This window comes from Geotrypetes seraphini, chromosome 1, assembly GCF_902459505.1.
Source record: "Geotrypetes seraphini chromosome 1, aGeoSer1.1, whole genome shotgun sequence".
In the NCBI taxonomy this organism is placed as follows: domain Eukaryota; kingdom Metazoa; phylum Chordata; class Amphibia; order Gymnophiona; family Dermophiidae; genus Geotrypetes; species Geotrypetes seraphini.
In genome coordinates this window covers 434,501,849-434,525,593 of record NC_047084.1, presented here as the reverse complement: position 1 = coordinate 434,525,593, position 23,745 = coordinate 434,501,849, and the positions used below count along the sequence as shown (strand labels likewise).

Below are 23,745 nucleotides of genomic sequence, written 5' to 3'. Positions count from 1 at the left end.
CTCTTCACACCGTGAAGAGGAACAGGAATGAAACCAATAACACCATCAAAAGCTCAATTTTAAGAATTTCAAAATGGTACACAAATAGAATCTGATGACTGTGCTAATTCTCTGCCCTCTGAAAAAAAACAATCATACATTTACAATGAAAAATAAGGGCAATGTATTAAAAATTTCTACCCTGCCTGTACTTACAGGGTTCTGAGTATCTCAAAATAAAACAAGTAGGGAGGTAATTTAGGGCACCGAGGAAGCTTGCAAGGTGGTGGGGCAACTGGAGTAGTTTTTTTGGGCTGAGGCAGTTTGCAGGGCAGTGGGATAGTTGGGAAGGTTAGATTTTAAGGGGTGCAGCAGTTTGTGCAGAGGGCTTTCTTTCTGAGTGGAATAGCTTGGGGGATTAAGAGTAGATGAGAGGATAGGGAGATGCAATTTGAAAGGAGGAATTCTCTAACCATTATGTTCCACTGTATGTAAGTTTCTATATCATAGAAGTTGGAACTCCTCCAACAGAAATGCTCTGTGCAATATTTTTTCTTTGGAGGATGGGGAACTTATTTCTTTAAAACAATCACTCTGAAGCAGCCCATTTTTTAAAGTCAATGTGTCTTTTTACCAGTTTTTCATATGTCAAGTTTCATCCCATTCTGTTAAACTTTTGGAATTAATTTTACCCTCACTACAACCTGCTTGCACAGAAATTCATTGGGCCATTTTTCGTGGGGATGGGGGCTTCTTCCTCCGAAAGTCCATGTCTGAATTCAGTGTGCCAGTTTACTGTTTCTTTTCTTTTTTTTTTAAACAAGTTTCATCCCATTTCATTAAATTTTGGAGAATTATTTTGCCCTCCTTTTATATAATTCTTTCCCACTTCCATTAAGTTGGAAAGAATATAATCCCAAAGAAAGATTAGGTTCTTACCTCGATAATCTTCTTTCTTGTAGATGTGTCTAATGGTCCTGAACACTAGGGTTATGACTCTGAACCCACAAGTTGCTTGCAGAATGATGCCAATCATGTTTTGAACTCCACCTCCTTCCCAGGGAGCTGCTCTTGCCCCTACAGTTTGTACAAAAGCAATCAAGTAGCACTGTAATAAAAGACATAAATGGAAGGAAAGAAATGGGGAAAAATCCCAGAGACTACAATTCTGCTCTGCTCTATAACAAACTTTACCAATTAACATTATAACATTCAAGTAACTGCTCAAACCAGATACAAAAATGTGTGCAACCAGTATTAATATTATACAGAGTTCGTAGCTTTCAAGCAGACTTAAACCAAACTTTACATTCTTGAATGCTTTCCGTTTTCTTTCTTTAATTTTTTTTTTTTTTTTAATAACCTCTCAGTTCATCTGAGAAACAGAGAATACTTCAAATTCAGACTGATAGGGCGGGGCTTCAGGACCACTAGACACATCTACAAGAAAAAAATGATCAAGGTAAGAGCCTAATCTTTTTTCTAGTGCAATGTGTCTAGTGGTCCTGAATGCTAGGAACTTATCAAAGCAGTCCCTGGAGTTTAGGGAAGGCCTGTTGAACCTGCATTCAAAATGGAGGACCCGAAAGCGGCATCTTTCTTGGCTGCTAAGTCCATCTATAGAATCTGGTTAAGGTATGAAGGATAGACCAATTAGCTGCTCTACAGATTTCCTTAGGCAAAATCGCCCGATTCTCCACCCATGAGGCAGCAACTCCTTTAGTGAAGTGTACTTTCAATACAATCAGCAGCTGCTTACCACAGTCCACATACATGGAAGAAATGGCCATTTTAATCCATCTGGAAATCGAGGCTTTAGACACTAACCTCCCTTTCTTGGCATAACTGGTCAGAACAAAAAGGTGATTTGATACATGAAATTCATTGTAACTTTGAGGTATCAGAGAAGCATTCACTTGACATCCAACAAATACAACGCTTCATCCTTTTTCTTAGACCCCATAGGGTGAAAAGTGGGTAAACAAACTTTCTGACTGATGTCAAGACTACTTTCGGTAAGAAAGAAAGAAACATGCATAAGGAGAGCCCTGTTTCTGTAATCTTAAGGGACGGTTCCCTGCAAAACATCCAGGACAACCGAAATCAGACCTCATAAGGGCTCTACATCATCCACAGCACACCAGTGCTGAAAGGACTTCCAGGCCTTGGCTTACGCTGCTACCGTCAATGGCTTCTTAGCTCTAAGCAGAGTGGAGATGACCACGTCTGAGTAACCCTTGCTCATCAGGGCCACTCACTCAAGAGCCATGCCATAAGCCTAAATTTGCGATAGGGACCGGTCCCTGGGTAAGAAGATCCACCTGGACCAGCAGTCTGAGGTAGAACTAGATCCGCAAACCACGGTCTGCGGCGCCAATCGGTTACCACAAGGACTACCAACATCAGATGACTTGCAAACCTGCGAATGACTTGAACTAGCATGGGCCACGAGAAAACACATACAAGAGCCCTTTCTCTGGCCACAATTGGACTAACGCGTCCAATCTTGTGCTTCTAGGCTTGTATGTTTAGCTGTAAAAGTGACTCATCTTTGTGTTTACCGTCGAGGCCATCAGATCCATCTGTGGATGTCCCCACTGCCGAAAAATGGAGGTGAATGCCTAGGAGGACAGAGACCATTCCCCCAGGTTAAGAGTCTGCGGATTTTAAAAGTCAGCCTGCACATTTTCCACTATTATTACATGTGCGGCCAAGAAAGCCTGCAAATGAGCCTCTGCCCATCGAAAGAGGAGTTGAGCTTCTAGGTGTAACATGGTGCTTCTGGTGCCTCCTTGCCTGTTGACATAGGCCATTGCTGTTGCATTGTCCAAGAATACCCTGACTGCCTTGTCTTCCAGAGACTTCTCCAGTGCCTGTGCCTAAATTCTAGTCGATTTATGGACCACTTTTGCTGAGCAACTGTCCAAAGACCCTGAACTGGGTGTCTGTTGTAATGATGCTCCAACCAAAAAGGCTGGCATTTGTCATTAGAATCTTCCAGGAGGAAATTTGGAGAGGCATACCCTTTGAGAGGGCAGCCATCTGCAGCCACCCTCATAGACTGCTCTTTGCTTCCGGTAACAATGAAAGCGGTTGCTAAAGCGAGTCTGTCTGAGGAGACCATCAAGAAAGAAGAGTCTTGGAGAGGTCTCATGTGAGCTCTTGCCCTAGGGCCCACCTCTAAGGCTGCTGCCATCGACCCTAGGACCTGCAGATAATGCCATGCCATGAAAGTCAGACTTTGTAGCAGGTCCGAAACCTTCTTCTGGAGCTTCAGTCTGCGTGGCTCTGGAAGAAAGACATGGTTCAAGACTGTGTCAAACAAAACTCCCAGGTACTCCAGGTGCTGGGCTAGCTCAAGCTGGTTCTTCTTGAAATTGATGATCCATTCCAAGTCCTGGAGGAGTTGGACCACTCTCGAAACTGCCAGTTTGCCTTCCTCCTTGGACAGGAATCTGATTAGCTAATCATCCAAATATGAGTGCACCTGCTACCAATATCATCATCTTGGTAAAAGTGCAAGGTGCCATTGTAGGCTGAAGGGGAGCACCAAGAACTGGAATTGCTGTTCAAGCACATGAAACCATGAGTACCTCATGTGGGCTGGGAAAATGGGAATGTGGAGACAAGTCTCCATCAAATTGAGGGAGGCAAGAAACTTCCCCTAGCGTCACTGGCACTATGACCGACCAAACAGTCTCCGTGCAAAAATGTGGCATTTTCAGTGCAGCAATGATCATCTTGAGGTGCAGAATTGGCCTCCAGTCTGAGCCTTTCTTTGGCACAATGAAGTATATGGAGTATCTGCCCAAGCCCGATTTTTCGTCCAGTACTGGCTCTATGGCATGAAGATCCAGTAGCCTTTGTACCGTTGCTTGGACTCTGAGGGCTCTCTCTGGCCAGCCAGCTTGAGAATCTACAAAGAGGTCTGGAAGGGAGGCACAAAACTAAAGTTTGTAACCTTCTCAAACAATGGTCTGCGCCTATCTGAACTCAAATGACCAAAAGGCTGACAGCCTGTTCCCTATCTGGGGGGGGCTTGGCCCCTGTCCTGGCATCATTGTGCTTTCTTGGAGGTTGGGGAGGCTTGCTGTCTCCTACCCCTGCTGAATCTCTGCTGTGACCCATGAAAGGACCTCTGCATCGCTTGGCCTCCTGTATAAGGCCAGAATCTTTGAAAGCCTTGAAAATTATCACATCCCGGACCCCGAGCCATCCAGCAAGGCCTCAGGGCGACAGTCCATAATGCTGCCTATCAGGTCATCCAGATCCTTGCCAAATAGCATCTGCCCTTGAAAGGGAAGCCTGCTCAGAGTGGCTTTAGAGGTTGAATATCCTGCCCACTGTCTGATCCAGAGCATCTGCCAGGCGGAGGTAGCATAGGATGACACCTTGATCATAACTCTGATATCATACAGAGCATCCGCTATATAATTCACCCCAGATAGGAGCATTTGGGGATCTTCATCATCTGCTGAGGCTGAGATGGACAGCTGTGACAAGCATGTGCCACAAAGGAAGCCGCAGCTGCCAACTTAATCGCTAGAGGCAAAGCTTCAAATTGCCTCTTGAGGACCACGTCCACTTTACAGTCCTGAGTATCTTTAACATTACATCTCCTTCACTAGGCAAGCAGTTTTGTTTGGTGACCTGCTCCACCAGCGAATCCACCTTCGGATGAACAAGAGGCTGCTGGAAGTCCGGAGCCATAGGGAAAAGATTGGTCACAGTCTTAGTCACTCGCAGGGACCCTTCTGGTGACTCCCAGTAGTCCATGACCAGTTTTGTGATGTCCAGATGCAAGGGAAAGAACACGGTCAGAGCAACTGAGTCACTCATAATTGAACACTGTGACCAGGGGGCTGGAGGAACTTTCAGTCCCAGTTCTCATAGAGAAGTAAAAATAATGTCAGAGAGCGCAGAGACTTTGAACAGCCAGTGCTACATGGGGTCTTCCTCCTGGTCCAGGGCCACTACTACTTTTTGACTGCTGTTCTCATGCAGAGAACCAGACTTTGCCAGAGAAACTGCATCCTGGAACAATAGTGGCATGGAATCAGATTTTTCATCCTCCCAGTCTATGTCAGATTGAACCTCCTGGTCCAGTTCCTTGTCCTCATCTGATCAGGGTGCATGCTTAGGGGAGTTACCCTGTGCCACCGCCTCTGTCACGCTGAACACAGATGCTGAGGATCCTCGTCAGTTCAAACAGGCATGCCACATAAAGCTCACAAAATCTGGGGTGAAGCCTTATACTGGGGGTCTCTAGGACCAAGGCAGGGGCCCACTACCAATCCTCCTGGGCTCTGCAGCAACCGCACATCTGCATTTGGCCAATGCACCTTCAGAAGGCTCTAGAAAGGGTCTCTTCCATGGGAATGCACCTTTTGCCGATCCCCAGCCCTGAAGGACTGAGAGGAGGCTGAGCCCAAGGCTCCTATCCTTCCCTCATGAACTCCGCCATATGCAGAACATATATGCTCCCTGGCTGGCCATCCAGCACAAACCTGGTATGATATAGTGGTAGGAAGACCTGAGGGGTCCATCCCTGTCAATTTTAAATTAAGTAAAATTTAGGGGTTTGAGGCAGATGGATGCTTGAGAAAAAAATATAATTAAAAATTCAAGATGGCCACCACCAGTAAAATCGCACTAAAAACAGCCCCAGGGACTTCTGTGAAAACAAAATTTGCAGGGAAAGAGGTTTTTAGAGGTGGGGAACCATGGCTCTGGCTGCAACAACTTTTAAATTTCATTTTTGGAGGCACCCCTCCCTCCCAATTTTCCCCATAGGCTATAATAAATAGCCTTACTCACTGTGCCATGTGCTTGCCTGCTTCAGCTCAGGAATGCAGCTGGGATAAATGGAGAGCTCTGCCTCACAGGTTTGCCAGATGAACTTGGTCGTCGGGCTGCCAGTCAGATTGAGATCAGATTGAACCTCAACCCCTGGAAATCCTCGCTGCCCACTATTAAGCCCAGCCAAACCTGGATGGAGTCAAACAGCCTGCACTCAACTCCTGATAAATCAGAGATGTGAGCAGCTATGCAGAGGATGGCCTCTGTGCTCAAAAAATATAAAAGTAGGCTGGCTAGTTAGGTGCCCCCAAGGGCTGATCCTGCCAGCAGCAGACTAACTCAGTGTGAGTCTGCACCTTCTTCTAGTCAGAGGTCCCAACAAGTGGAAACCTCTGGACAGAGAGTCTCCAACCAAACACTTAGAAAAAATACCTAAAAAGAACAAAATCACAGAACAGAGCAGAAATGCTTCTGAGCAACTTGCTTGCAGCAACCAAAACTGAAGGGGCAAGAACAGCTCCCTGGGAAGGAGTGGTGTTCAAAACATGATTGACAGCATTCTGCAAGTAACTTGCAGGTTGAGATACATAAGTCTAGTGTTCAAGACCACTAGACACATTGCACGCGAATAAAATACAGTACAGTTATACATTAACAATCACAGAACAAGCATATACACATTCTCCCAGTTATGCACATCTAAATATTAGCAACCCATTCCCAAACAACCAATCATTAAAGTAAAATCAAGACCCACTACATGACAGTATCTATTTCACTTCCCCATTTAAAGTCCAACTGGCAAACATCAATTCTTTTTCATCATAGCTTGTGTAAAGAACCAAGTAAAATTCTTAACAGCATTTCAGGATTAAAGAAAGTTTAAGTTTGGATGTTGGTGATAAAGGCTCTTACACTGCATTGATGCATAGTTTCCCTTCTAGAGACCAAAGACACTATTTTCATTTCTAGCCACATTCCTAGAAAGCTTTAACCGTTACACTGGTATCCTGGGTTTGCCTAGTGCAGTGATGGCTATCCTTTTTGAGCCCGAGTGCCCAAACTGCCGCACAAAACCAAAGAATTTCCTCAAAGTGCAGGCACGTCAATTAAACCTTAATAACAAGATTTTAGTATCTAAAAACTCTTTATAAAGTTGCCTGAACTATGTAACATCATTTTTAAAGGTTGGAATCTTAATATTGTCAGAGAATCAATTTGATTCACAATCCTTTGGTTTTCATTTCAATTTATTGGCAATTTATAATGTTTTAATGATTTCATTCAATTTAATGAATTTAGGAAGAATTTGATTCAGTTACACAATATATTTTAAATGTATTATTCACATAACATGTCAAATGTATCCTGAGTAAAAAAAAAGATAAACTTCTTAAAACTGTTAACTGTGTCATGACTCGGTGTGCATTCCCAAAGAGTCTATACATGTTTTTTTGTAAAATTTACAATCAAATTAGAAAATAGTTAAATCATTACATTTCTAATAATATGATGTAAAGAAAACAAAAGAGCTTTCAATTAAACCAACCGTTTTTATTGGAAATTCCAGATTGGAATACAACAGGGCCATGTAAAGTCCCTTTTTTAAATAACATCTTTAAATAATATTTAAATAACTTAGAAAGTGTCTTAACTGCAAACTGAAAACACTGCTTCATGTAAACATATGCATTGGGCATGCTCTGAAAAAAATTAATGTGATTTTTGTTGTTGCATGCATGCTGATAACTTGTCAATCCTTGGCTCATAGTGTGTTAATTTCAGAGCAACACATGCAGCACTCATGTCATCCGTTAATCTGTTTCTAGCATCAGATTTTATATGATTCAAAGCCGAAAACAGCTGCTCACAAGCATAGGATGACCCAAACAAAGTAAGAAGTGCAATCCTAAGTGCTTTCATGGACTTAAAATTGTCTGGCAGAGAATTCCACGCTTTTAGGATTTCATTTTCAGAACTGCTAGCAGTGATTTCATTTGTCACTCTTTCACACTCAATACGTTCAAGAGCCGCACGCAGGTCATTGAATTTACTTTTCCAGATAGAGTTTTCTTGAAATTCCAGTAGCTCCATTTCCAAATTTTGAATATCCAACCACTATAAGCAGGAAAGATCAAGATCTTCAAATGTGGACTTTTCTGGGGAAGTTATAAATGAAAGGGTTGTCTCCATCTTATGGAACTGAGAAAATCTTTTACTAAAATTCTCCTTTGCTTCGGCTACAATGGTGGAATATGCTTTGTGGATTTCCTGGTGTTTTTTATGACTGTCCACAAATGTTGTAGAATTATCCAAATGTATTTTTAGGTTGGGAAAATATTTTAGCTGTCCACTCTCAAGGTCTTTTTCAAAAACATGCAATTTTCTCTCAAAAGCTTTGATGTCACTAAACATGCTTTCTGCTGTTTTCCCCATGCCTTGTAATTTTTTGTTTAGTACATTAAAGTGGTTAGTAAAATCTGTAAAGAACATGAGGTTGGTAAGCCAGGCCATGTTGGTGAGTTGAGGATAGTCTTCCCCCTTTTCGTTCATAAATAGCCTAACTTCTTCCAAGCAGGCCACAAATCTCTCTAACACTCGTCCTCTGCTCAGCCACCGGACATTATTGTACATCAGTAAAGTGTTATATTGTGCTTGAACCTCATCAAGAAGGGCTTGAAATTGTCGAAAATTAAGAGCACGCGCCATGATGAAGTTCACCATTTTTGTTACATCTTTGAGGACATCGTCAAGTTTTTTGCTGCTTTCTTTGGCACAGAGAGCTTCTTGATGTATTATGCAGTGAAATTGAATCAGTGGATGTTTTGCTTCCTTAGCAAAGAAATGAATGAATCCTGATGTTGTCCCCACCATGCTAGGTGCTCCATTGCTAGTAACTGAAACCACTTTTTCTGGACTTATGTCTAGTGATGAAAAAGCCTCCATCACAGCATTGTGTTCTTCCAGGCAAAGACAGCAGTTTTACCAGCTCTTCTCTCATGATGTCACCAGTAGCATAACGCAAAATGAGCGCTAGTCTTGCATGGTTAGTAATATCTGTACTTTCATCCAAGCAAATGGTGTAGAAGGGTGCTTTTTGTAAGTCGCAAGTAAGCTGTTGACTAACATCAGCAGCCATTCGCAGAACCCTATCTTTTGCAGTATTTCTGCTTAGCGGCATCTCAGAGATGCGCTGCACAATTTTATCCTTGTTTTGGAAATCATGGAAGAGTGAATTACTCCCAGCCAAAATTGCCTTTTTGATAAAATCTTCATCAGAGAGGGGCTTACCATGTTTTGCCATGCACAGTGAAATTTGAAAGCTGGCAACTGTAAGATGATTAGTTTTTGAAAGATAGTTGCTAAAACTAAGAGACTGGGAGTGATATTTCTATAATTTTCCTACAAGGAACTCTTTTCTTTGAGCTAAACCAAGTTCAGCAACACTGTTATGGTTGGTCTCAAAGTGACGTTTGACACTTGATGTGCGAGACACAACACTTTCATTACACATAATACACAATGCTTTCCCACTGCGTTCAATCACTCCATATGTACTCTGTCCAGGCCTCTTGGAATGGTCTTCCACTATCTGTTTTTGCTTTTTTTGCTGTACTCATTTTCTTTGTTCAAGACTTCAAGTCTACAAAAAGATAAAATTTGTATAATAAAAAAAATCTAATGAAGTGCTGTATACAAATCCGTCCCCATAAAAAAATATGTGATTGGGGAATTTTACTAATTGTAGACATCCGTTTTGGTCAAAAAATATACTGTCCGGGTGAAAACCGGACTTGTGCAACCTGAGTGTATGGGAAAAGGACTTTTATTTTTCATTATTGGAGCCTTTGTTATTTTATTATGATGTTTACAAAAGCACTGTGAAGGGCCACATATACACTTTACTGTTTTTTGCTATATTGAGTTTTCCATAAGGTACAGCGCAGAGGATTAGTGTGTTGGTTGTTCACAGAGAGCCCAGCCCTCCTCTCAGCTTACTGAACTTCTCTATGCAATCATCATAAGCAGCTTTTTTATTTCCTTGAATTTAGCATGTCCCCCATGGAAGATACAGAGGTTTTTACAGAGGAGCACATTATTAGACACATTAACTTCCCCCCATATCCTCACCTCTCTAGCATGGGAGCACTAGGAACTGTTCCTGATTACAGATGTCACATGTGGAGTCACACTACAGCCTCACTGAGTTCCTGTGACAGACTCAGTGTGAAGCTTCTCTTCCTCCCCCCACTTCCCCCTCACACACTGCCTGGCTCATAGGATACTAAGGGGAAGACAGGCAGGCTAAACATCCACTCACAGGACTACAGCCAGCACAGGAGGATGGGCCACGGCCCACCGGGACAATGCCCGGTCCTCCCAATGGCCAGTCCGGCCCTGTTGCCAGGTGAGCTGCAAAGCAGACACCGGCACACTCGCCTCCTACCGCGCCGCATATCTTAATTGCGGACTAGAGAGTTGCGCGGGGACAGAAATCCCACCCGTCCCCGTGAGGAATCCCACCCGTCCCCACCCGTCCCTATAAACTTCAGAAATAGTTATTTCATTTAATTATGCTACTGAATTAAAGGCTCTGGTAGAAACCCATTTACAAATAAGCAAAAAGACTTTATTAATTTGGAAATATTAATTGGGAAGAATACACACTTTGTAAACGGGTTTCTACCAGAGCCTCTTTTGTTTATAAATTTTTATCAACACAACTAATATACTACTTTATCCTGAAGCAAAAAAAAAAAGAAAAAAAGAAATAGAATTCTTTTCCTACCTTTGTTGCCTGGTTTCTGCTTTCCTCATGTTCTCATTCCGTTCCTTCCATCCACTGTCTCTCTTCCTTCTGCGTCTTCCATTTGCTCTGTTACTGTGCCTCTCCCTTTCTCCCCCCCTTCCAAATTGGTCTGGCACCCATCTTCTTCCCTCCGCTCCCCCCATAGTCTGGCATCTCTGTCTTCTTCCCTGCCAGCGTCTTCTCCCCACTCTCTCTTCCCCATTTCCTTTCAGCGTCCTTCTCCCCCCCCCATCTTCCCCATGTCCTGTCAGCGTCCTTCTCCCCCCTCTGTCTTCCCCATGGCCTTTCAGCATCCTTCTCCACCCCCCCGTCTTCCTCATGGCCTTTCAGCATCCTTCTCCACCCCACCCTCCATCTTCCCCATGTGCTTTCAGCGTCCTTCTCCCCCCCGTCTTCCCCATGTCCTGTCAGCGTCCTTCTCCCCCTTCTGTCTTCCACAAATGCTTTCAGTGTCCTTCCCCCCACCCCGTTTTCCCCATGGCCTTTCAGCGTCCTTCTTCACCTCTTTGTCTTCCCCAGTGCTTTCAGCGTCCTTCTCCCCCCTCCTTCTCTCCCGCCCCGGGTGCAGCATAGCCGGCCAGGTCCCCTTACTTTTGTGGCGCTTCCGCGACCGACAGACCGACAACAGCCCCGGTCTGACAAACCTCCCTGCCCTTAACCGCAAATCTAAATTTCCTTCTTACAGCTGCTGTAAGAAGGTAATTTAGATTCGCGGTTAAGGGCAGGGAGGTTTGTCGGACCAGGGCTGTTGTCGGTCGGTCGGGTTAGCTCCACAAAAATAAGGGGACCTGGCCGGCTGTGCTGCACACGGGGCGGGGCGGACCACCCCCCTCCCTTGGTAGCCACTCGAGCCGCGAGGCTACTCCTCCTTACCTACCCTGCCTGCAGCACAGAGCCGAACGGAGGTCTTCCCGACGTCAGCGCTGACGTCGGAGGGAGGGCTTTGTTTAAGCCCTCCCTCCCCTCCGATGTCAGCGCTGACGTCGGGAAGACTTCCGTTCGGCTCTGTGCTGCAAGCAGAGCAGGTAGGGAGAAAAGCTGCGACATAGTACATCCAGCCCCGCAGGAACCCCGCGACCCTCGGAGGCGTCCCCACGGGATCTCCACGACCCGTGCAGCTCTCTATTGCGGACCTTCCGGCGTGCCAGCTGCAAGGCCTTCGCGTGCCACAGCTGGCACGCGTGCCATAGGTTCGCCATCGCTGGCCTAGTGGAAAGCCCCAAGAAAATCAATGCATCCACATCAGCTGACAAGAGGACTTTTTGCATTTGGCGAGTACATATCTCATGAGCCACAATGTCAACCAACTTAAAGATTTCAATAGCCAAGGTCATGCAGACAGCTTTTTCTGTTTCACTGACAGCATGCAGCTAGAGATAACTATAATACTTTATCTTCGAGCCTGTTACATTCAGTTATGCACATTTTCTATAATCTTTCACAAAAAGCATGCATTAACCACCACTGTGCTTTATAAGTGTCCTTGGCTACCAGAAGAAGTCAGTTTTCAAGCTTTACTAAAATCATTCCTACAAAACTGATCAAATTATAACGTACTGATTTCTGCACATACCACTTAATGTTACAAAGGAGAAAAAAAAAGGTATGAAGCAATTTTCTGAACAGCAAGAAAGGCAAGGTGATGGGATTTGATATATAGTGTTCCCCTGCAAATTTGCGATTCGCAAATTGTGGACTCGCTCATTCGCGGTCTGCTCCGACCGCCTCTTTCTGTAGAAAAGTCGGGCTACACCAATCAGGAGCTGCGTGTCAAAGCAGCTCCTGATTGGTGTAGCCCGACTTTACTACAGAAAGAGGCGGTTGGAGCAGACCATGAGTGATTTTCTTTACCCGCTGGCGCTCCAGCTGCCCTCTCCTGCCTCCCCTGCCTTTTGACAGGTGAAAAACCACATTTGCGTTTTTTGAAATTCGCAGGGGTTCCTGGAACGGAACCCCCGCAAATTTCAGGGGCGTATTGTATTGCTTTTCTGTGGTTACAATTAAAGTGGTTTATATGTTATATACATGAACTAGTATTATATTAGATATATATTATATACATTTTACATGAAAGAACCGATATGTCCCCAAAAATAATCATTTTCAAGCAGTGTTTTACAACCGAGTCCACAGGAGACACCCTTTCCCTCATGCATATTCATTACAGATATCTTGAAAACCAGACCAGCTAGTGTGTCCTTGTTTGAAACCCCCTTCCCCCTTTTATCAAAAAGCCAGCCACGCTTGAATGTTTTACACTGCTATGTCATAGCATTATGCTTTCTTCATAATTTTCAACGTAGTGTGTTCAAGGTTGCCATCTCCTTCCCAAAGCTAACTCCAATCCCTTTGGAGTCTATCTTAGGATCTCTTACTTGTAAAATGAAAGTAGGCTCTTAGGCCCTTATTCTATCAAGTTTATTAAAATTTGATAAATCGCTTATAACATACTAAGTGAGTAACATTAAAATATGAGATAGATCAAGACTTCATTGTACATCATTAAAGTGGGTTAAAAACAAACAGACAAAACAAACAGACATGATACATAAGGGGATGGAAAGTAAGAGAGAACAGTTACAATGTTAATATTTATCATAATTATGAAGAAAAGAAAAACAAATAGGGAAAAAACATGAGGAATGGGATTGGAATTAATAAAAATGAATTATTTAAACATTAAGTATTAAATAAGATGAATTATTTAAACATTAAAAGCATATCTGAATAAAAATGTTTTTAAATTGTTTTTGAATTTATTGAGATCTTTAACTTCTCTTATATGTAAGGGCAAGGCGTTCCAGGTTAGAGGGGCCATTACAGAATATATATTGTGACGTCTGGTTCCGATAATTTTCAGAGAAGGAATCATTAGCAGTCCCTGAGATGCGGATCGGAGAGAACGTGCCGTGTTATAAGGAATGAGTAGCCGATCTATATATTGAGGTTCGTTAAGCCAACTTAAGTTGGGCACCAATATTGGCACTGATTCTATAAAACTTCGGCGCCCATTACAAAGAGACACACAACTTAAAAACACACCCATGCCCAATTTTAGTGTAGATCAGGGGTGTCCAATGTCGGTCCTCGAGGGCCGCAGTCCAGTCGGGTTTTCAGGATTTCCCCAATGAATATGCATTGAAAGCAGTGCATGCAAATAGATCTCATGCATATTCATTGGGGAAATCATGAAAACCCGACTGGACTGCGGCCCTCGAGGACCGACATTGGACACCCCTGGTGTAGATGCTTTGAGCTAGACACCTACTTTTTATAGACGCAAGGTTTTTGAGTTATGCGACTAACTTTCAATTAATAATAATAATAACTTTATTCTTCTATACCGCCACAGTCGAAAGACTTCTAGGCAGTTCACAACTGAAGAAGGCTGGACAATCAGCAAATTACAGTGTGCAAGAAGAGAGAATACAACTTATTGTATAAGAGAGAGATGAAAGGCTTAACGGACAGCATATTACACCAAGATTGGTAGAGGGAAAAATAACATTGTAAGTGGTGAGGCTTCTGTTTAGGAGAGGAATTTGTCAAAGAGAGAGGTTTTGATTGATTTCCGGAATGCACCGCCAATTGTAAGATGTTGAGTGCCAATCTCGGCATGGATTAAGCCCATTGCTCAATTAAATTAGGTGCTGGTATCAGCATCTAACTTTAGGCGGGCTTTATAGAATCAGGGTCTAATGTTTAAAGCACAAAAGGGTTTCTGTTGATATTAAGTGCTTATGCTATGTGTCTACTTACCCCCATATTCTATATATAGCACCCAGAACTGTACACCCGTAAATTAATTAACATCAATAATTGGGTAATAACCAATTATTGATATTAATTGGCACACATTAAAAATTTTTATACATATCTGACTGAGTTATTCTATAACTCTACTAATGGGTAACTCAACAAAGTATATGGCTATGGGCATGTCAGGGTCATTCCAAAACGTTGAATACAAAATTATAGAATATGAGGTCAGTGTGCCTCACTTGGGCACCAGCATTTACACTAGTCCTGGTACCTAAAGTAGGCACAAGAATCGGCGCTAAGCATAATTCTTTAAAGCAGGGGTGTTCAACCTTGTGGCTTCCCTGGGCCACACTGGCCAAAAAAAATGTTTCTGGGGCCGCACAAACACACAAACGTTGCAGCAAGACAGAGGAGGGAGCTGGCAAGATGGTAAACACCCAGGGGCAGCAGAGGAAAACACTGCATCGCCCTCGACTGGGGCTGCACAAAATACTTCACGGGGTTGCATGCGGCCCTTGGGCTGCAGGTTGGACACCCCTGCTTTAAAGGGTGTACGCTTTTTATGAAATCACATTTAGTGCTGATTTTTTTCTGGCGCTGAATTTGAATACTATTTATAGAATCCAGACCTTCATGAATACTGATGGTTCTGAAAATGCGACAGTATACCAGCATTTTCGAGAGGAAGCTACTTTCAGGAAACATACTGATTAAGATACTTCGCTTCACTTTTGCCTATGCCATCTTAAACTGCTGTCACTATTACTGCGAACAGCCTTCATTTTGCATTGAGTTTTGCTCTGGAGCAGATATCGTGCTAGGTTTGTTGATAAAAATATCCCCTGCACAAAGGTGCATTTTTAACAAAAGATGATGGCAGACTGGCAGTGTGAGGTTACCCCAGGAATGTACGTACTTCGTCATTGCAGCAGTTCCTCTTTACCTGTCTCATGAATACAAAGAAGAGAAACAGCATGGAGAACATGAAGAACAACTACTACTAATCATTTCTATAATGCTACTAGACATACCTATGCCGTACCTTAAGAAAGATATGGCGTTACTCGAGAGGGTTCAGAGAAGAGCGACACGTCTGATAAAAGGGATAGAAAACCTTTCATACGCTGAGAGATTAGAAAAACTGGGACTCTTTTCCCTGGAGAAGAGGAGACTTAGAGGGGATATGATAGAGACTTACAAGATCATGAAAGCATAGAGAGAGTAGAGAGGGACAGATTCTTCAAACTTTCGAATAATAAAAGAACAAGAGGGCACTCGGAAAAGTTGAAAGGGGACAGATTCAGAACGAATGCTAGAAAGTTCTTCTTTACCCAACGTGTGGTGGACACCTGTAATGCGCTTCCAGAGGACGTAATAGGGCAGAGTACGGTACTGGGGTTCAAGAAAGGATTGGACAATTTCCTGCTGGAAAAGGGGATAGAGGGGTATAGATAGAGGATTACAGTCCAGGTCCTGGACCTGTTGGGCCACCGCGTGTGTGGACTGCTGGGTACGATGGACCTCTGGTCTGACCCAGTGGAGGCACTGTTTATGTTCTTATGCTATACATCAAAACAGACAAGAGAGTCTGCTCACGAGAGCTTACAATCTAGTCAAGGCAGGCAGACAAACTGGACAAGAAAGTGCAAGAAGAAAAATGAAGGACAAGAAGAAAAATAAAATACCAACAGGTCAAATCCAAGGCCAAAAAGGCATACTACGAGAACTTTAAAAGTCAATCAGAAAAACTCCACTATAAGCCTCTTCAAGATTTTCGAGCACTTAACATCAACGTACATTATTGCTTTAACACATTTTAGTAAGTTTGTTCCTGAGACAATGGAGGGTTAAGTGATTTGCCCGTCTTGATTAATTAAAAGATAGAAAAACTTGCAAAGAATTCAAAGAATAAATGTAATTCATTGCTGCTTATCAACCATGCTTGTCACCATTAGCAAACCAGTCACTTTTGAGCTGGCAGGCTCAGTGCTATTTCAGGAAGATTAAAAAAATAGGCCCTTGTCATCAGGACTCAGTGACACCGTTATGTCTATTCAGCCCACACAATGTCTATTAATGCTACCATTTGGGCTAAATGACTTTTTGATGGGATGAAAGGAAAGCGAAAGATGTAATGTGCATCAGACACAGTTGCAATGTTTTCTCAATAAATCAAAATTTTGCACGCTCAGGGAAGCACAATCAGCCAGAACACAGCAGGCTGTGGAACAGGAAAGAGCGGTGCATGCTCGTCTGCTACCAGGTCTACGTAGACACAAATAGATCTGCTCCAGGAGGGTAAGCTTTATCTATTTATTCTCTCATATTTCTCAAGGGCCTTCGGTGTGTCCAGTGTTTTTATATTATCACCGGTCTGATCTGTTTTGTGAAAATAAATTATTAAACAAGAGGTAAGGAACATGAAAGGAAGTAAAAATTATTTGGTTGGGAGATGGAGAAGAAGAAGAAAACTGAAAATATCATTTCATTCCCATTATGAACAGGAATAATATCATCATTTAAGCATCTCAAAGCTGTGTGTTAATGTGCACATTCATGCACCTAGCTTACATAAGCTTGAACAGTTGCTCCATGCCATAAATCAATCTATTGTGTGCCTCCATAATGCGAAGACAGATTTACAACTTTTTTACCGCCTTTTCTCACAGTCAAAAAGATGTTTATTTCAGTCATAGAAGGGTTCTCTATTCCTGAAGCTGCTCAGGGGGAAGGGGGAGAAAGGCCTTCAACATCTGCTTTCGCTAGATTAAGTGACACGCCGAGTTTCACATCCAGAAACTTCAAAACTATAGGGATCAAACTTTGCTACTCTATGTGCGAGACAGCCAAAGTACCAACCGAAAGTAAGACTCTCATCATCCTTTTATTTATAACAACTTTCTTATTACAATCAAGTAGAATAATCACAACTTGAACAGATCAATGTAACATAATGGAAATTAACAAAACGAATGGAAAACAATTACTTGGATATTTAGTCCACCATAATTGGAGAGGATCAACAAGAAATACAATGTTAAAGAATTATGGGCTCCTTTTACGAAGCCGCGTTAGCGGTTTAACGCGCGTAATAGTGCGTGCTAATTTGCCAGTCTTGCTAGCCGCTACCGCCTCCTCTTGAGCAGGAGGTAGTTTTTTGGCTGGGGGGGGTTAGCACACGCTAAAAGGGTGCATTCGATAAAGCCGCTAACGCGGCTTCGTAAAAGGAGCCCTATAACAACACAAAACGAAAGTGGCATTATTCCGGATTACCTACAGCCAATATAGAAAGTTATACATTAGTAGCTACAGATGCTCCTCCTTCTCTGGTTTCAATAAACTCTAACAGCTGTTTGGGTTCAAAAAATAAGAAATTCTTAGTTTGATAGGTAACAAATCATTTCAACGGAAATTTTAACAAAAAAGTTCCACCTAGGGCAAGGATTCTTGGCCTTAAAGCCAATAACTCCTTCCTCCGTTTCTGGAACTTTTGAGCCATATCTGGAAATATATGAATTTTGGCCCCAAAGAACTGATCATTTAAGTGACGAAAATAAAGACGCGTAGAATATATTCATGGTCACTTTCCAAAGCTAGTGTAACTAACAGGGTTCTCCTTTCAGTTAATTTAAGAGTTAATTACCTACAATTAAAAAGTTCTGGGGAGAAGTCTTCTACCCCTAAGGAAATTCAAGGAGAGAAAGCGGTGGATTTGGACCTGACAACCTCCCTAGAGGACTCTCATCATCCAATAGGACGTTTGTTCTTAACCAGCTCAAAAGAAAGATCTCTCTAACACATGGTACTCGCAACAACACATAAAAGACCAGCTCTGAGGTGCATTAAAAAAGAGAATTTGTGGCGCTACCATTAAGGGATTAGCTGAAGATAACATACTGATGGTGGCCAGCTCCAACAGAGATGGTTCAGATTACAAGATCTTGTAAATATACGAGTATCTTGAGCAGTGATCCAGCTTCATAAAACAAACTGTGGCATAAAAGCTTTCATAGTTGGCCTGACAGGCTTTTTCTGCTGGTGCAACAAAATCTTCCAGAAAGCAGCTTTGTCTTTGCTGCTGCTGCTTCTCTTATTTAGTTCCTCGTCGTCTTTCCACATAAGAGGGCTTCGGGTATAATTCTCTATTTCTGCTGCACTGGGAGCTGCTTGGTACGGCTGTTAGCAATCACTGTCTGGCATTCACACATATTGAAACCACTGACACACGTTCATAGATGCTGCAATGAATGTTACTGATATATTAATGGTGTAAGCAATAAATCAGATACAATTAAAATGCAGAAGAGTAATTTGTAGTAGCTCACACCACAGGAACGGGAACCATACATACAAATATATACCATATTTTCACATATACAACATATGTATTATACATAAAACTACACACACACCCTGTGTCTAAATATGTGGCTGCTCTGTACAAGTGTATTTTTACCAATATGGGCTAAATGCAAAATTAGTGTATTTTTAAGGCCTTTTCTTTTTAGGTTTTCTGCAGGTTTTGTGCACTATTGCCTGCAGGAACCTGAACAGAAAAGCCCTTAAAACCAAAAACATTACTTCTGCAATTACGGTAGTGCATCTTAGAAAAATAAACAGGTATAACGCATAATATAATAATAATTTTATTTCTTATATACCGTTACACCATAAGTTCAAAGCGGTTTACAACAAGTTACAACAAGAAGTAAGAGATGTTTACAACAAGAAGTAAGAGATGTTTACAACAAGATACATACAATGAGTGTATGAGATGTAAGGGGAACAGAAAAAGTACTTTCTGGGATACAAATTGCAAATGGAAGAGAACCAAGATGGTTTGAATCAAAAGGAAGTATCTAGTCAGAGATTGGGGTGCAGGGGAAAACAATTTGGGTGGAATACCTTTACAAATGGGAAGGATGAGTTAATCTAAAATCAAGAGAATTGGGAATTAGAATTTGTTAAAGAGATGGGTCTTCAGTGATTTTCTGAAGTCGGCGTAAGAAGTGGCCTCGAGAATGGGTTTTATGAGCCATGTGTTCAGTTTGGCTGCCTGGAATGATAACATTCTGTCTAGGAACTTCTTGTAAAGACATGATTTCAGGGATGGGTAATTAAAGAGATTTATTCTGCGAGAGCTCTTATTAGAGCTGTTGAGGATGAATTGAGAGGCGAGGTAAGTTGGTAGCATCCCAAAGATAGCTTTGTAGCTGATGAAGGCAAACTTGAAGAGTATTCTGGATTCCACCGGCACCAGTGGAGTATCTGGAAGTATGGGGTGATATGTTCCCATTTTTTCAAACCAAAGATGAGCTGGACCGCAGTGTTCTGAATTAATCTCAGCTTGTTAAGTGTCTTCTTATAAGCTTATAATGTTGCAGTAATCCAGCGTACTCAAGATGGATGATTGTACAAGTAATCGAAAGGATGAATCATTGCAGTATTTTTTAATGGTGCGAAGCTTCCATACGACTGATATACTTTTTTTGAACATTAAATCTGTATGCTTTTCCAGGGTTAGGTGTTTGTCAAGGGTGACTCCTAGTATTTTTATAGTTTGGTCAATTTCGTAATCACAGCCATTCACGTGAATCGTGTTGTCTTTTATCTTTTCATTGGGAGATGCCAGGAAAAATTTAGTTTTTTCTGTGTTCAGTTTTAGTTTGAAGGCCGTCATCCAAAGCTCTATTTGCTTTAGAGTGTTGGCTAAGAAATTAATAAAGTCTGACGACAGACAGGTTAGTGGTAGCATTACAGTAATGTCATCAGCATAAATGTAAAAGTTGAGTTTTAGGCTTTGTAGCAGGTGTCCCAATGTGATAAGGTAGATGTTAAATAGGGGCGGAGATAGCGGGGAGCCCTGGGGCAACCCGCAGTTGTTTTTCCAGCTGAAGGAGAATTTGTCTTCTTTGAATACCTGATAGGATCTGAACTCAAGGAATTCCTGGAACCAGTTGTAAGCGTTTTCTGTGATGCCTAAGGATTTTAAACAGTTCATTTAAATGGTGTGATCTACTAGGTCGAAGGCAGAACTTAGGTCCAGTTGTAGAATCATTGCACTGGTGCCTTGACTGAGAAGAGAATGTAGGTGGTTTAGGAGTGAGGCCATAATTGTTTCGATGCTGAAGCCGGGTCTGAAACCTGATTGGTTGTTCTGCAGAAGGTTGAATTTGTCTAGGTAGGTATTTAGTTCAGCATTTACCAGGCCTTCCATTAATTTAGCAGCAAGAGGGATGTTTGCGACAGGTCTAAAATTGGCTATGTTATTGGATGTTTCTTTGGTGTTCTTTTTAATAGGAGTTATTACAATTTGACCCAAGTCCTCTGGAAACTTGCCAATGGATAGTTGTAGGTTGATCCAGTCTAGTAGTTTGGCTTTGAAGTTGAAAGGGGCCACTTTCATCACATTTGGGGGGCAGGGGTCCAGTCTGCAGTATGATTTGGCGTACTTGTTGTAGAGCTTATTGAATGTTTGCCAGTCAATCTCTTTGATGTTGGACCAACTCATGTCGGCTTTAGATGCATCTTGGTCGTGGGGGAAGATGTAGTCCCAGTGGGAGTCTTGAGGACTTGATAAAGCAAGTCTTAATTTTTTTATTTTTGAATTGAAAAAATCGGCTAGGTCATCTGCTGTAACTGTGAGTTCTTCTACCGGGTTCGTGTAGGAGTGAGTATCGTACAGGTCATTGACTAGTTTAAACAGGTTTTTTTCTTCTCTTTGGTTATGTTTTTGTAGCTTTTTAGCATATGGCGCCAGGCGTCTCTAGTCTCTGGGGTTCCTGATTTTGACTATTTCCTTTCTAACCTTCTTAACTCTCTTTTTATCTCAAGGAGCTCTAGGTCAAACCAGCCTGTTAGGTTTCTAGGTCTAATCCTTCTTTTTTTCAGTGGGGCCATTTCGTTTAGGATCTGGATGCTGGTGCAGATCCAGGAACTCATGAATTGATTAAAATCCTCGTCTTGTTTGTGAATAATATCGTAGTGAGACCAGAATTCTATGGGGTTGATCTTGCTTCTGCTGGTGTGGAATTGTGTGGGTTTGTTCTTAACTTTCATTGTGGCAGAGGTTGTTTTCCATTGCCATTCAAATTCGAAATTACATATTTTGTGATCAGACCATAGAGAATCAGACCAGGTTTCTGATATCCATCAAATAGTGGGATTTATTGAGTTTATTGAGGACAGTGATACCAGGTCCAGTTGTTGGCCTTTTTTGTGAGTTGTTACCGGGGGTGGATTTGGGAAGCCTAGTGAAGCTAGAAAGGACCAAAATTCTGTAGTCTCTGGATGATCTGATAGCTCTAGGTGTAAGTTTATATCTCCGCATAAGAGGTTATAAGGCCCTGTTAGAGAATTGGTTAAGAGGAACTCGTGAAGTTTTTCTTTGGCTGAGGTCCATTTTTTTTTTGGGGGGGGGAATGTAGGCTAAAGTGATTATTAGGGAGTCTGCTAGAAGTTCTGAATGTAACTTTAGAGATAAGATTTCCAAGTTGGAGGAGGAATTAGAGCTTAGAATGGAGCAGTTTAAGTTGTTTTTAAAGATTATCGCCAGTCCTCCACCCCTGCCTCTTTCTCTTGCTAAGGATAGGATTTTGAAGTTAGGGGGGAGGCATTCTTGGATGATAATGTCGTCATCCGAGAGTAGCCAAGTCTCCATTAGTAGGACGAAGTCAGGACTGTTGTCAGTTAGCCAGTCATAAATTAGTTGGGATTTGTTCCTCATAGATCTTATATTTAGGTAGGATTCTCTGAGGTTAGAGTAGAATAATGGGACTTTGGAGAAGGTGTGGGAAGAAGCTAAGTTTTTTGGTGCTCGGTCTTTTTTGATGTATGGTCTGGAAGGTCTGCGGAATGTTGTCAGGACTGGGATCTCTGAAGGGCTAGAGTCTGTGAAATCATGGGCTAATGGGGGTTTGGGTTTGAAGCTCCGTACTGTCGAGTAGTAGGTGGGGAGTGGGAGTAGGTAAGGGAGGGCGGTTGCCTTGCTTCTTAAATCGATTAGGTATAAAGCGAGAAGTAGTATGTTCAGGCTATGGTGAAGGAGCTCCATATTGTTGAGATAATCGGAATATACAATTGTATAGTAGCCAGCTAGAGGGTTACTTATGAGTTATAGAAAACCAAGCTAGACTCTACAGAATACACAGGTTATACAATTGTACAGTGGTCAGATAGCAAGTTATATGCCGTATAGGGGGTTCTTTAAGGCTCTTTGCCGGAGTCAGAAGTACAATTATACATTTATACGTTAGACATACTGCAAATTGGTTGCCTTGTAGAGGATTTGTGAGGCTCTTGTACTAAATAGACAAATTAAATAATGGGTTGGGCCGCCGTTACCTGACTTGAAGAGGATTTGTAGTGCTCAGAGACGGAATCGCATGCAGCCGGTTCGAGGTTTAGACAAGTCCGGCAGAGGGCTACTGGAACTGCCGGGAGCTCGGGAGGTCAAGGCAAAGTTAGAGTCTTGTGGGTGCAGCAAATCCGTTGTTTCACAAGGGCGTTTCACAAAGGCGCTCACTAAGGCGCATGCTATACCCGTTTATTTTTACATGCAATTTGCCCATGTTATGAGCATGGGCACATTAGGGGCTGGATTCTATACATGGTACTCAAAACCTGGTATAGGAAAAATTCAGCACTATGTGCTATTCTGTAAAGAACTCACACCCTTTAAAGAACGGTGCTTGAGCCTGGATCTTTGGCCTAACGGTGGGTGTCAAAATTATGCCTGGTGTAAATGCTGGCTTGCAAGTTAGATGCTCTTGCCCAGTATTCTATAACTAGGTGTGCAAATTTTTGGAAGGCACCTGACACGCCCATGCTCCTCCCATGGACACATCCTCATCTAACTCCCATAGTGCTTTATAGAATAGTGTGCAGCCAGATACATGCACAAATATTGAGTGCCAATTAACATCACTAATTGGTTACTAGCCCCCAATCATTGATGTCATTTAGTTTGTTAAACAATGCAAATGCAGAAATTGGGGAATGCAAATCTTAGTGCTATATATAGAATCCTGGTGGATATGTGTGATATACTGTATGTGCAGCACAAACTATGTTTTGCATTTATTAACATGGATGATGATCTAGAAAGCTGACGCTTTTGTGAACTATAGGCTATCTTTAGTCACTTAATCAAGTCTCTGTGACAGCTTTATAGGTTGTTACCTCAAGGACTTTGGTATTTATGGCCACTATTCTCTGGGGATTTCTGCTCCCATTTGCTGGCTATTAATTACCAAATAGATTTTTTATGAGTCTGAAATTAGTTCAAAGAATGCCCTTCAGTAAAGGAAGCTCCGAACCGTGCTAGCAAAACATCTTATGCTCTTTCCCTGTTTGACTCAGGCTCCCTTCCTTTAGACCACCTGAGAAGGGATTGA

At 42.3% G+C, this 23,745-nt stretch overlaps 1 protein-coding gene across 2 annotated transcripts in view; it reads right to left on the bottom strand.

Moving 5' to 3' along the window:
* MLLT3 (MLLT3 super elongation complex subunit) overlaps positions 1-23,745 on the bottom strand; it is a 604,203-nt gene that overhangs the window by 62,369 nt on the left and 518,089 nt on the right. The gene's annotated exons all lie outside the window — the stretch shown is intronic.